Raw genomic sequence first — 15,731 nt, forward strand, 5'->3', positions numbered from 1 at the left:
TAACATGTAGATCGGTGAAAATAGATACATAAAAAGTTTTAAATGATATCAAATATTATTTAAATATAAACAGATGATTATTATGTTAGCAATGTTTTCATTAGAATTTCTAAGAAAAAAATGGAGATCCCTTTGGTTTTTACAGTTAGGGAGGAAACATATTTACATAAGAAACTACTGGGGAAAATTTCAATGCAGAATATAAGAATCTGCATGAAAAGGGGATTCTATTATAAAAAGAAGCATTTCATAAATATTGAGGAAGTATTTTAGTTGAAAAATCAATATTTGATGTCTATAATTCATTATATAACAATAGTTATTTGTGGGAAATAATAGGGAAGTGGTAGGTGGAGTATTACATTAGAACGAATTGAATGATACAGCAAATGTGATACTAACATAGCACAAAATCTTGCAGACTGAATTTTTGAAGCCTGCAGGTCAATTAAAGTCTATGACTAAATTCAATTCACTTCTAAGTGAAAGTCATTTAATTTTTATTTTCAGATTCATTTTAATTGGGAGAATGCTAAAATGGCTTCATAACCGTTTAGCTAGCAACATCATCAGCTAAGTGCTTCCTATTATGAAGAATTTTAACCTTTTATTAGGATTGGTTTCTTTCTCCTTTCTCTGTTTTTTCAGTTCAACCATTGTGCACTAAACACATTGCTAAAGGAGCTAATATTAATGCCTCACAATTTTCATCTTTAAAAAGTCTTTTGTGCACATTAACAAATTCAAATAGCATTTAGCAAGGCAAGTATTAATATACTACTCCCTTTTACAGACAGGAGAACATGGCAAAATTGTTTAAGTCAAAATAATTCTTAATCTAAAGAAAGGGCAATGGAGGTTGAAGTAAACATATGTTTGTTTTTAAAATTTTCAAGCAGGTGTGGCTTGAAGGAGGGCGTGGTATTTGAATGTTGTATGCAAGAAACCCTATCATTAGCAGTATGGTGTTGCAAATAAATTTAAAAAATTTAATTTCTTTCTTTGCTTTTGGCTCACATCCAGTAGTGCTCAAGGCTTACTTTTGGTTTTGTGCACAGGGATTACTTGTAGCAGGGTTTAGGGGAGCATTTAGGGTTCTCAGGATTGAATCTGGGTCATCTCTGTGCCTTACCTGCTATACTATGGTTCCCATCCCCTTAAGTAAGAAAGAATTTTTACTAAAAATAAAATAAATAAAATGAAAGAAACTTTTGGATTCGTTTAATGTGTTTCAAGTAGTGTGACTATTTGTTTCTTTTGTTATTTCGGCCACCTCCAGGAGCGCTCAGGTTACTCCTGATGGTGCTTGGGGGACCATATGGGATGCTGAGGATTGAACCCAGTCAGCTGCATGCAACACTAACACCCTACCCACTGTACTATCTCTCTGGCTCTCAAATGGTATTATTTTTATTTCTGTAATACTATTTTACCATTACACTAAGTAGAAGAACCAAACTCAATAGAAATTAAAGATGAACTTGCTATGATGTTATTATTCATCTAATTTTTAATTATCCTTAGTTTTTGCATATATGTCTGACTTGTGATTATTTGGTATTTATTTGTATTATTTATGAATTTTTTGGCTATTAAAATGGTATTTGACATTTTAATATTTTATATATATATCTTGGGACAAAACCACAAACATATCATTCTTTCTATACATAAATGTACATATATCCTTTATAAAATATTTATTGTTATTTTAGAGCCACACCTGAAAGTGCTCAGGGTTTACTCCTAGCTCTGCATTCAGGGATTATTTCTGGCAGTGTTGATTTGACCATATGGGGTGCAGGGATTGAAGACAAGTTTCTGTGTGCAAAGCAAACACCTTACCCACTGTACTATCTCTCTCTCCTATATCCTTTAACATTTTAAGCAAATTTGTGATAAATACTGTACATTTATGTTGGATCTAATTTTCTACTTTGTATCATTTATATTTTAATGTACTAAAGTATTTATTTTCTATATTATTTAATGGGTACATAATATTTCACTACCTAGGAGTGTAGTATTTAATACACTACTATTAATCATGTAGAATGTTAACCAATTTTTCACTGTCTAAATAGTCACAAATGAAACAGACAAACAAAATATTTTTTGGATATACCTATTTATCCAAAACTCAGAGCTTACTCCTGAGTTTTTGACATAATAATATAATGACTCTATACTCAGGGATCACTCTTGGTGGTGCTCAGTGGACTATATGAGACATCAGGGATTGAACCCAGTTGGTAAGTACCTTACCTGCTGTACTGTCTGAAGCCTCAAAACAAAACAAAACAAAATTTGTTCTTGTTAGTTTTTGGTTTACTAGCTAGTTTTATGAACAGATAAGAGTATGTATGAAGGTAGGGATGGGTGATGGGTGCATGGGTGGATGAATAGATGAATGGGTGGATGGATAGATGGATGGATGGATGGATGGGTGGATGGATGGGTGGGTGGATGGATGGATGGATGGATGGATGGATGGGATGAATGGACAGATGAAAATACATCAGAAAGAGGTAAAATCAGAAGCCATCTTCAGACATTTGAGAGTTTAAAGATTCAAGACAAGATCAGCAAAAATTTTTCCATACACATAGAAAATATTTTGGGGGAGACTCACAGTATCTATTACATATACTTATCTACTGTTATAGCACGAAAGTAACCAAGAAATTTTCTGTCACTGAAACTTGAATTTTATATAATTTTCATGTGCTGCCAAATGTTGTTACTCTTTTGACTTTTTCCCCAACCATTCAAATGTTAAAACATCTTGATTAATAGACAATTCAAAAATAGGTAGTGGGGCTGAATTAGTTCATGGGCTGTAGTTTGCTGACCTTTGTCTATAGAACCAGGCAATTGTAAAAGACTTACTTCATTCGAAAAGGTCGAAGTTGCTACTGAGGAAAGTCGTAAGGCAGTCTTTCCTGTCACTCTAAAAGGGTTTTGACATGTCATTTGAGCCTGGACCCCTGCTATGACTTTGAAAGTCTCTATTACCAACTTAAAACACATTTCATCAATCATTCCACAGAAAGTTTTGTTCTTCTCACAAAATTTCTAGCCCTTATTTTTCCAAGATTCCCAACCCATGTATACTTCAAATAGACAAGCTGTTTTACCATCGGTTCAAACTTAGCATGTTTAAAATAAAACCCCTGATTTTGTTTTTTATGATGAGTTTCCTGAATTTATTTTCTAAGGCCTTCCAGGTTGAGAAACAGACATCTTTCAATCCTCTTTCTTTATATCCTAGGTCTGGTTTTCTTTCAAACTACAATTTGACTACCTGCCTTAGACTCATTTTAAACATGCATTGGAAATTCAGAAGAGGGCTGTTATCTTTGTGAATTAAAGGAGTCCAGAAAATGTGACAGGTACTTGCATGGACCTTGAATAAATAGTAGAATCTAAGTTGGTAGTTGCTGGAGGGCTTACACAGATACCCAGCCATCCTTCTCATTTTCTGATTTATTCAGTCTTGTTGTCACTGTACGTTTTGTGAAAAACTAGTTTCACAAAAACATATTAGAGCTAGACATCATCTGTACATTCTAAGCATGAAGGCACTTTATTTTTTATTTAATTTATTTATTTATTAATTAGTGAATCACCATGAGGGTACAGTAACAGATACACACATTTTCATACTTGTGTTTCCCTCATACAGTGTTCGAGCACCCTTCCTCTACCAGTGTCCATTCTCCACCACCAGTGAACCCAGTATCCCTCCCACCTCCCAATCCCATCCCCCACCCCCCACTCCCCCTCCCTGCCTCTGTGGCAGGGCATTCCCTTTTGTTCTCTCTCTCTCCTTTTGGGTGTTGTGGTCCACAATAGGGGTACTGAGTGGCCATCGTGTTCAATCTATAGTCTACTTTCAGCACACATCGCCCCTCCTGAGTGAGTCCTCCAACCAGAGCTTACTTGATGTTCCCTTCTCTATCTGAACTGCCTTTGCATGAAGGCACTTTAAAAATGAAGTCACGCATTTTTTTGATGTGATGGTGGACCCAAGATCAATAGGTCCCTGAGATAGCTGCAGAGATTCTTCAAAGGACCACTTTGCCTTTGCTTTGTTCAAACCTTTGTCCAGTTGCCCAGGTTGTCAGCTGAATTGATGCCCCCAAATCTCTTAGATTTGGCTATCAGGAGTCCTCTGTTCCTCACGGGGAGTCACCGACGATCTTCTCTCTGGGCCTGTAAGTCATTGTCCAGGACTGTGGAAGGCTGGATGCAGCGCTACTGCCCTGAGCAGGCCTGGGCATGTGGAGATGGACCACAGGGCCATTGAAAACATCTCAGCACAAGCACATTACTCTCAGGATCAGTGAGATTTTGGTTATTTTTGTTTTCTTATTTGTATTTATTTTGGGAGGGGGCACACCATGCAGTATTCCAGGATGAGTCCTAGTGGGGCACCTGGGATCATATGGGGTGTTGGGGATGGAGTCCAGGTTTCCACTTCATACAAAGCAAGCGCTATCACTAGGATCCAAAGACCAGTTCTTTGACACAATTAACAAACATTTGTACTAACTTTCTACAGAAGGCAAGCTCACAGTATTCCATTAGTATGGAAAAAAATAGAATATTTTTAGGTTTCAAATGGACTAATTTCAGTGCCCAGTGAGACTAAAGCCCTCCAATCCCAGCATTAGACCCTGGATTTCCTCCTGAGCTGTCAAGAGACCATTTGTCGGGGATGGAGCCTGGACCCCCACCTTTCAAGTCACATGTTGTGTTGGGGTCCACCATCAATTCCCACATGTTTTGGGGGTCATGATCGAAGGAGACATTGAGACATCAAATAAAATTTGGAGACGTGTATTCACACCAGTTGGTGGGCTGTCCTGCTAGGCAAGAGCAGCAGCCTCTCAGCAGAAGCACAGGACCGTGATTAGGAAAAAATACATCCTGCCATACCTGTCATTTTCATAAACACTCACAAAATTAGCTTAAATCACTGGGCTCATGTCCTGGCACCCAGTAAATTTATGTAGCATAGTCAAGCAAGTATTGATATAGAAGAGCGAAAAAGTGATTACACAAAGGAATCAAGTATTGTTCATTAACCAAGTCATCCTTGTGGACCCTAAGCCATTGTTCCTGTTTTACTCCATGACTGGCAGGCGTCCTTGTGAAAAGCTTACAAGAAATTACGTATACAGTTATCAAATAACTCTATTAAGTAGAAAGAAAACTTCTAAACTAAATGTCATATTTTACTATAACAAACAAAAAATCATAGCTGAACAATAGCTCAACATGTCTGAAAAAGAGACTTTCTCCTGCACCCACTATAGAATTCTTCTTGACTACTGGTTCAGATTTTGAAGAATTTAATCTTTGCTTCCACATTCTCGGACCAAGCCTCATGCATGAGCAGCTGTGCAACAAATCACCATATATGCCTCTTGGAGAGCCCAGCAAGCTACAGAGAGTATCCCGTCTGCAAGGAAGAGCCTGGCAAGCTCCCTGTGGCGTATTTTATATGCCAAATACAGTAATAATAACAGGTCTCATCCTCCGACCCTGCAAAGAGCCTCCAGTAATTGGGAAAAATAAGTAAAGAGAGGCTGCTAAAATCTCAGGGCTGGGACGAATGGAGACATTACTGGCGCCCGCTCAAATAAATTGATGAACAATGGGATGACAGTAATACAGTGATGCATTTTAGCAACAGGCCTCACTAAATACTAGAGTTCAAGAATTTGTTCTTTCCATGGAAAAGGAACACGCAGTTCTCTTTATATCGTAGCCTGTCTGGAACAAAGAACAGGCTGGCAGCACAAAGAGGTAATTTAGCCAGAATTCCTGTGCTCTCTACTTGAGATATAAACAGGGTCATCATAAGGATCTTGTGCACCTTTAAACTTTAATAACTCAGTTAGTGCGTGTTAGAGAAACAATCTGTAAATGGTACTCAAAAGTAAATGTATTAAAGTTTAGGACAACTACATTACACAATTGCACACAATATGTACTCATTTCAGATCCTGTGACAAATGAAATATGGTCAGCAGAATTGAAGTTCACAATAGCTCCAAGAAGAAAATTGAATTTGCCTTTCAATTCCATTTACAGTTTACTATCTTGTCTACCTCGTATGCTTTTGAAGTTAAAAGTTTAATAATAGCACAGAGACTTTATAAAAACCCCGTACTTGAATTCAGTGATAAGTATAGTTAGCAAGAATATCACACTGTCTCTTAGCAAAGATAATATACTAGCTTACTTTGGATGCTTTTACAACAGCTTCAGTAATAGAAAGTATAGTGTGTCTCTACCGTCAGTACAACTCAGTAAACAAGAATAAAACAGAATATCTGGAACAGAAGTCTAGTTTCAAGTTTTGCCAATAGCTTGGCTTAGTGATTCAGGAAAATAAATCAAATCCTTTTTCTTTTCTTTTCTTTTTTTGCATCTGATGTTAAGAATAGGGTGACATAGTTACCAATTTAGTCCCATGATTGTAACCTTTTTTTTTCTGTGTATATGTGTTTGCATAAGGAAAGGTACCTTCTGTATTTTCCTGAAGTCTATTCAATGCTTCTCACTATGAGAAGGAAACACTGAAAGAAAACACAAAACAAATAGAGTGTTACTATTTTTTGCTTGTTCTCAAAATGGGTTACAAAATCAGAGTTTGGAAGTCTACCCAAAAAAATCTGGTACGTGCATTTGAAAGGGAGAACAAGAACGAAGTTTCTCTTGAAGTCCTTGCTGATTACATAGAGCTAAGAGCTGGGACAAAGTTGCCCAATTTACAGATTGCTTTGGCCAGTGTCCTTGAGCTTTACAAAGCAATTTATTTCCTGTATTTGGTCAAGATATCCCAAAGAGGAATCGAAAGAGCTATGCTTGGAATACCACGTTTCACTCAAGTGAGAGAAGGAATCCGGAGTTCTAAGCTCTGCCGATGATCAAGAATCAGGGATGCTGTCTCGTTTGCCAAGATGTTGAAAATCAGATGGGCCGGACGTGTAATGCGATTTAGAGATGACCGCTGGACTAGAGCTGTTACCGAGTGGATTCCATGGGACGTCAAAGGACTGCGTGGACACCCACCTACGAGATGGGTCAGACTTCTTCGTCAAAACCCTGAACGAACGGTTTGAGGCTCTTCGTGTTTCTGGAGTGAGCAGATATTATTGGGCTACACTAGCACTCGACAGGGACGAATGGAGACATTACTGGCGCCCGCTCGAGCAAATCAAAGATCAATGGGATGACAAGTGATACAAGTGTTTGGTCAAGATAGAGAAAAATTGGGCAAACACCCAAATTTGATGTAGCTTTGGATTGTAATAGTTATAGTAACTTTGGATTGTGTTTCTCAGATAGTAGGTAAGATGTGGGATGAGATGGATAGACAGATTTTGTCACTTAAGGCCAGCCAGTAAAATGGGTGTGATCCAAAGTGTCCTTATTCTTAGCCCCAGCCTTGGTGAAGGTCTCTCCTCCTAAAAAGCTTTCCTCCTTTCTTGGAGGAAAAAACCCTCCAGGGTTGTTGCTTTGCCCAGTCACAACCTTCTCCCTGAGGGAATCTGATAAACATCATCACACTGAGTTGAAGCTGTGATTAACTCCACCAGCGGTCTTACCTTCAACAGAAATCAAATTCAAGAAACAAAGCTCTAATTGAACAGTTTCAGGCAACCCAAGAATTGGAAAAGAATTTAGCGGAAGTGAATATAAAGAAGCAGGCAGCTTCCAAGTGCCCTGAAATTCTGGAAGAACCAGTTCTCTTCCAGGCTTACTTGCCCCTCAGTGTGCAGGACTTACCTGAAGTTAGCCAGAAATTGCATGGAGAGTGGAGAGTTTTATTTATTTATTGTTTTGGAGCCCATACTCAGTGGTACTCAGGGCTTATTCCTGGTGGGGCTAAAGTATATATGGTCCTGGGGATCAAACTTGGGTTGGACATATGCAAGGCAAAGATCCTACCAGCTATACTGTTTCTCCCATTTCCTCGTGAAAAGTTATAGGTAGAATTTGGAAATGATGATTTGGGATGACCTGATGGGTGTCCATGTTTGTAAAATTAAGGAGACCATTTTTCTCTGAAGTTTTTTCTTGAAAGTACTTAGATAAACTGTAGCACTGTCATCCCGTTGGTCATCGATTTGCTTGGGCAAGCACTAGTAATGTCTCCATTGTGAGACTTGTTGTTACTGGTTTTGGCATATCAAATACACCACGTGTAGCTTGCCAGGCTCTGCTATTCGGGCGGGATACTCTCGGTAGCTTGCTGGGCTCTCCGAGAGGGACAGAGGAATAGAACTCAGGTTGGCCCCATGCAAGGCAAACGCCCTACCCACTGTGCTATCACTCCAGTAACAACCTAAGAAGTTGAAAATGCTGCTAATCTCCATTAATTATTGATAGAAAAACAAGCAGTGGGCTTGACCTTTTAGTTCTAGGGCTAGAGTATAAAGGACCCTTGGCTCAATAAAGATAGGATTTATTCCACTTAATAGAACTTAGCCAAACACAGAAATATTCGTTATTGAGTTCTTTGTTTTTTCAACTTTGAAGGCATGACACAGAACAAATCATTCATACTGGTCCTGGTTTTAGAAAGGTTGTTGTAGTCTCAGTACAATAGCTAAAATATGGAACCAACCTGGGTGTCCAATGACAGGTGAATGGATTATGAAGATGTGTTATATATACACAATGGAATACTATGCAGCTGCAAGAAACGATGAAATCATGCAATTTGCTGCAACCTGTCTGGAACCGGAGTATATCATGCTGAGTGAAGTAAGCCAGGAGAAGTAAGACAAACACAGAAGGATCTCACTTATTTGTGGAATACAGAATACAGATGAGGAAATGTAAAGCATAATGCCTAGATCACCCATAACCCTGGTGTTAAGTGAGGAGAAGAACAAATAAGGAAAAAAATCAAGAAGGGAAGTAGTAAGTGAACAGGCATCAGGACTTCAGTTATACCAGTGATATGAGTGAGGGGTATATCCAAATATCCCAAACACGGATTCAACAAAACTGAAAACATGAGATATGAGTGGCAACCACTGAAGCTTTGCAACGTGCCTGTAAAGTTTACAGACGGGGATGGGTGAGAGTTGAGGTGAGAAGGGAATCTGGGAACTCTGGTGGAGGGAAGTCGATACTGGTGGAGGGATTTGTACTGTATTATTGTATTCCTAAAACTCAGCCATCAGTAACTTTGTAAATCATAGCTCTTTAATAAGAATTTAAGGAAAAGCTCTGGTGTAGAATCTCTTTTCAAAGCAAAGATTTGGACTATTGAAATATATTATTGTTTCCTACCCATTTCGTTTTTTGAGTTGGTCCTTTCCAAAAATGTTTTGCTATTTATTGAACTGCTTTTTAATTTGTGTTAGCATATTTATATACTTACCCTAAGCTCTTCATTGGTCTAGCTTAGATTCAAATGTCCCTCCTTTATATGAATAGGGCAGGCAGTGGCCAAAGAATCTCAGGTTTCCCCCCAAATCCATTTAAAATGGAGTGTTGATTAAAAAATATAAAAGGTAAAACTCTTTCTTTGAGTTCTTGACTGTCACTTGGGAGAAAGAGAACATGTAATATATTATCCTAGAGCGAAAAACTTCCAGATTAATCAGAGCAGCATTTATAGCATTCAGAAAAACAAATTGAATACACTCAAGGCTCTCATTCTCTTTCTGGTGTGTTATTTATATCTGCTGGCAAACATAAAGGATTTTTATAAGTTAGATTGTGAACTCATTTGAATAATGTCTGAAAAATTTTATTCTCATCTATGCTTCCTCATAAGCACCACGGTAACATGCTTCTATCTGAATTCCTGTGAACTTCTAGTTTCTATGTCTACGGAACTGTCAAATACATACAGAAAAAGAGAGACATGAGTATCAAGGAGCATCATTGAAGATAAATTTTGAATCAGTGGGAAATAGCCCAGAACTCAATCCTCATCCCCCACTCCCATTAGAAAGTCTGAGGGAGGAGACATGCAAATAGAGTAAGCATAAAGGCAACATGTTTGTGTTGTGTCCTGTGCTACTTCATCTTTATCCTGGGGTCCCAGGAGCATGCAACTGGCACTGATCCTTCTTTGAGTTGAGGGATGTAGAGGAAAGACTACTTTTTTTAGGGGGAGTCATACCTGGCTGTGCTCAGAGTTTGCTCCTGCCTATGTGCTCAGGGATTGCTCCTGGAGGTTCTCGGAGGACCATATGTAGTGCTGGAGATTGAACTGGGGTCTGCTGCATGCAAGGCTTACCCACTGCACTGCCTCTGAAAAGGCCACATTTTTATTCTACCCCTAAGCCAGAAACGCGTGTTGGAGGAATGCTGCACATCCAATGAAGAATTATCTTAGAATATCACGAAGACTCAAAGTTCTGGAAGCTCAAGCAGCATGAATGAAGACCAGCCTACATCAAAATAGAAGCAAGTTCAGTGCCCCTAGCTCAGGCTACCGGCTGCCTTGCTGTGTCTGGAAGTAATGCCAGGCATCCAGCCTTCAGTAGTGCAAAGCCAGGAAATGCCATCTCTCTGCACCTGGCAAGGTTGTCTGAGACTTGTTTGCAGTAGCAGATGTTGAAGTGCTTTGATCACTGTAAGCCCATTGCAAATATGAAGACCTTTGGTCACCCCCCCCCCATATGACAGCATGCTAAAATATTAAAATATCCTTAATTTTAAAAAATTGTTTAATTGAATCACTGTGAAATACACAGTTACAAAGCTTCCTGATCGGGTTTCAGTCATAAATCTTCCAACATCCATCCCTTTACCAGTGTATATTTTCCACCACCAATGTCCCCAGTACCTCCAACTCCCTCCCCACCCACCCCACCTTTCCAGTCTGCCTCTATGGCAGACACTTTTCTTCCTTCTCCCTTTCTCTACTTTTGGGCTTTATGGTTTGAAATACAGATACTGAGAGGCCATCGTGTTTGGTCCTTTACCCACTTTCAGCACATATCTCCCGTCCAGCACGATTCCTTCCAACCATCATTGTCATAGTGGTCCTTTAACAAACCTAACTGCCCTCTCCCCCAATGTTTGAGGCAGGCTTCCAACTGTGGACCAATACTTATGGCCCTTATTTCTACTATCCTTGAGTATTAATCTCATAGTATGTGAAACACCCTTTTAGGGTACTTAGAATGACTTGACTATGAAAACGAACTGTATGTGCGCCTGTGTGGAAAGTCTTGGATTACATTTTTATTTTCATGGTGCAGTATTGAATTTGGAAAGAAAAATCCATGGCCTTTTAACTAGTATAGCATTGTTTCACATAAAGATATCAGAATTTAAAGATACAATAAAATTCTTCATGTCTTATTAAACCATCCCTAAATATTCCTTCCTGGAGTCTATGAGCCTGTACAGGGGTTCTGGAAGACGGAAAAACTTTCCCCCATTCTAGAGGTCACTCCAACTATAGTAGTTCTGTCTGAAATCATTCCTCTGTACTCTAAGAAAGAATAAAGCTTCCTGAAACTGTTTTTAAGAATGATAAATCAGAGGCCTTGGATAATGTTTTACATACTTATAGGAGTTTGGTTTACATTGGAGTTGCATTTGACAAAACCCAATGCATGTACAGTTAAGAGCCATGAGTTTCATTCTATTCTTGTTTAGAAATGTGACTTCTAGGTTGAAGAAATAGTATGGAAATTAAGGAACTTGCCTTGCATGTGGCTGACTTGGTTAGAACCCTGGTACATCCCAAGCACTGCCATAAAGAAAGCCTGAGCACAGAATCAGATATAGTCTCTGAGCACTACCAGATGTGACTGGCCTCAAATAGGACTGAATATGTGATAAAGAAACTATATGGTAGAATCACAGTTATGAGTAGATGACTACTGTACCATTCTTTCCATTTTGTTGTGCTTGATAAATTTTATGATAGAATGAAAATGTCATGTCATCTAGAATGGTGCTTGGAACATCACAGATACTTAATGTATAAATGTATAAAGGATGGCTTAAAAAATAGTTCTGCCAGAAACTTGGATTTTATAAAATAAAACCTCTCACTACACCCAAACTTGCATTGGGCAGCATCCCTTCCCTTCAACTTCATCCACACATGTAGGTTAGTCCTTGATTTCAGTTGACAGCACTAGCTCAAACTCTATCCTCGGCGGCCTCAACTCTGTGACACGACACTGTCACTGTCACTGTCATCCTGTTGCTCATCAATTTGTCCGAGCAGGCACCAGTAACATCTCTCATTGTGAGACTTATTGTTACTGGTTTTGGGCATATCGAATATACCACAGGTAGCTTGCCAGGCTCTGCCGTGAGGGCGCGATACTCCCAGTAGCTTGCCGGGCTCTCCTAGAGGGGCGGAGGAATCAAACACGGGTCGGCCAAGTGAAAGGCGAACGCACTACTGCTGTGCTATCACTCCAGCCCACTCTGTGACAAGGATATATTTATATAACTTTAGGATCTTTCTATTTTGTTTATACATACATACATACATACATATATATGTATATACATGTATATATTCCTTAAAGTTTACTGGCACTGATTTCTTACTTTTGATACTAAAACAGTATAAAATTAAGAAAATCAAAAAGGATATAAGAAACCTTCTCTGAGTTTAACTATGCAAATATACTTCTTGTTAGGACTTCACATTTCCTTACAGTTTTTGGTTGATGCAAAAGATTTTTAAAAACCTAATCACAGCTATACCTACATTATTTTATTTTAATGAATCACAGGTTAAAGTTACACTTACTGAGCCACAGATTTGAGGGAGCTTAAACACTGGATCAGCAAATGTTCAACTAACCATTCTTTTTAGAGAAAATCTGAGTTGAACCAATTGCTTTTCCAGAAGGATAGCTCTAGGATAGCTGCTTAAGCCGAAGAAACTAATAACTACATAGAAGCCTGTACCAGATGGTCTTATAAAAATAGTGTCTGGTTTGCCATTAAAAAATTATAATTGCATTCATCTTATGCTACCAAGACATGGAACAGATTCTCCCATTCCTTACTCAAACCAACCTGTACTTGACTTTGCAGGGATGGGTCTACCCTTATTGAAATGAGTTAAGAGAAAACTTCCTCCACCAGCTTTCCTGAGTGGACTTAACATTTTAACTGAATTGCATACTATTAACAGTGAGCCAGCTAATGTTAAAGTCATCTCTGTCATTACTGTCGTTGTCTGAAGTTTGTCATGTTTGTTTATTCCTAGGAATCATCTCTTTCTTATTCTAATTAAGTTATTAGTACTTAAGCAAAATAGCCATTAATAGCTATGGAAATGTAATTGCTCCACCAACTGGTCAGCTACAATAATTTACTACAGGAATGAAAATGAAAATAATATCACTTACCTGTTGGTTAATTTATTTTAAAAGTAATTACATATAGATGTAGGATTTCAAATATGTTCTAAGAAACCCACAGTTATAAAATGAATTGCCTTTTTTATGCTGATTAATATGTTTTAGAATTTTATCTTCCTTTCTAAGTTATAGCTGAAAATTCAAATGTTTATTACGTGCAAATCCTTGTTTCATTTGTGAGCTAGTGAGGAAAGTACATTTAAGGTGAGGTGCTTCCAGGGAATTTTGGATATTGAAAGTGTTGCTGATTAAAGGGCTAGAGAGGGTCCGAATTCTATGGAGCATGTGGGATTCTCCAAAGAAAAAGGAAAGATGGGCCAAAAGTAAAGAAAATTTGTGATATGGATGACCTCATAGGAGAGTGAAGGAGAGATTATATAGTAAGAGTTGGAGTGTGCTGAGCCCTAGGATTGAGTATGATATAATGTAAAAGAAAAAGCAGTGTTGGAAATTCCAGGAATGGAGTGTGGGGGTCTGTAGGGAGAAGCTAAAGTAAGCGTTTTGAGTTGCCTTGGCTTGATGTTCTGAGCAGGTTAAGAATTCCTTGCCAGGGCATTATCAAACAAAAAAATTTGAGCATGATCTTCTACAGTTGATTCTCCCTCCTACCCTACTCATAATTTTTTTTTTGGTTTATAAATAATGGCTACAAAGGTATTAAGATACGTGGTATTGGGGCTGGAGTAATAGCACAGCGGCTAGGGCATTTACCTTGCACACGGCTGACCGGGGTTCAATTCCCAGCATCCCATATAGTCTCCCTAGGAGCACTGGCAGGAGTAATTCCTGAGTGCAGAGCCAGGAGTAAGCCCTGTGCATCACTGGTGTGACCCAAAAAGAAAAAAAGATATGTGGTATTGATGTACAACATTACTACACTTAGTCTTTTTTTTTTTTAAACACCATGAGATAGTTACAAGCTTTCATGTTTGGGTTACAATGAGGCTGACACCCAAGGACAGTAGATACAAGGGCCAGGAGGATTGCCCCATAGCTGGTAGCTTGCTTTATGAGCAGAAGGGGAGAAGGCAGATGGAATAGAGAAGGGGTCGCTACACTTAGTCTTATCAGGACCTTTGTTCCTGATGAATTGCCTCCTGAGGGAATCTGATGGTTGAGTTTGGGCTGGGTCCTTAGTCACTTTGAGTTGAATACTATCTTGATTTTAAGGAGGAGGGAGTGTTTTGTTTTTAAAAAACTCTTGGGACCCTTTCCTAGCTGCCTAATTCAAAGGGAACCCTCAATAGCCCTGAAGCATGTCTAATTAATCTACTAAGAACCAAAACAAAATAGCCCTCCAGTTTAGATATATGTAGGCTTCACAGATTTCACTCTGGCATGTCCTTGGTGCACAATTTAAGAGAAAGAATGTTTCTGATCATTGCTTTCATATTATTCTATAACTTCCCCACTCCCCAACTGCCTTTCAACTGGATAAGTCACTAAACACTCTGTGGAAGGAAAATGCTACATTATGTTTTCTTCCTCTTGGAGCTTTACACCAATAATTTTTGTCAGTCCTGTGACAATCCCCATAATGGAGAAGCTGCTCAGATACAACCGCTGAAGGGGAAGGTGGGAGCTGGAGAATCTAACTTCTCCTTGGCCATTTTCTACGTGGATTTAAGAAATCAGAATATTTCTGGACCTGAGTTTTCTTAGCCCTAACTTGAAGTCCTTCCATAAATCACCATATTGCAACAGTAAAAGTCCTAAGACTTCATCTTTACCATGAGTTGCAGTTGTATTTGCAACTAACAAAGCATTATCTTCTTCAGAAAATGTGATACTATTGAAAATAATTTTGTCAAAGAACGTGGTAATCTGAAGAATGGCTAATGTGTGTGTGTGTGTGTGTGTGTGTGTGTCTGTGTGTCTGTGTTACGTATATACACAGTGACATATTTCTTCCCCCAACTTACTTTTGACAGGGCTGGAAGTGGGTTGGTCATCACTTTGTGGACAGTTCTCAGAAACTTAAATGAATTCTTTGAATTATTCAAAATCAAGGTCTAGCATAAGACTTTAGGAAATCATTTATCTCTATACCTCTCAAAAGGGTGCCAGTCAAAGGATTGTGCAAATATTTGTCATTAAATGGAAATTCATTTATTCATTGATGATATAGTTATTGAGCATTCATATTGAGTTTTCATCTTCAGGTAAGCAACATATACCCTTAAAGAAGGAGGGAAAGAATGAAGAACAGGAGACTTCCCTAAAAAAGGGTGACAATGATGGCAAATTATTCTGGTTTATATACAAATATTCTACAAATCTTTAAATGCAGAAAAATAATACAGGGGTTAAATCACTTGCTGTATGCACAGCTGACAGAAATTTTTT

Source organism: Sorex araneus, chromosome 3 (assembly GCF_027595985.1).
Source record: "Sorex araneus isolate mSorAra2 chromosome 3, mSorAra2.pri, whole genome shotgun sequence".
Lineage (NCBI taxonomy): Eukaryota > Metazoa > Chordata > Mammalia > Eulipotyphla > Soricidae > Sorex > Sorex araneus.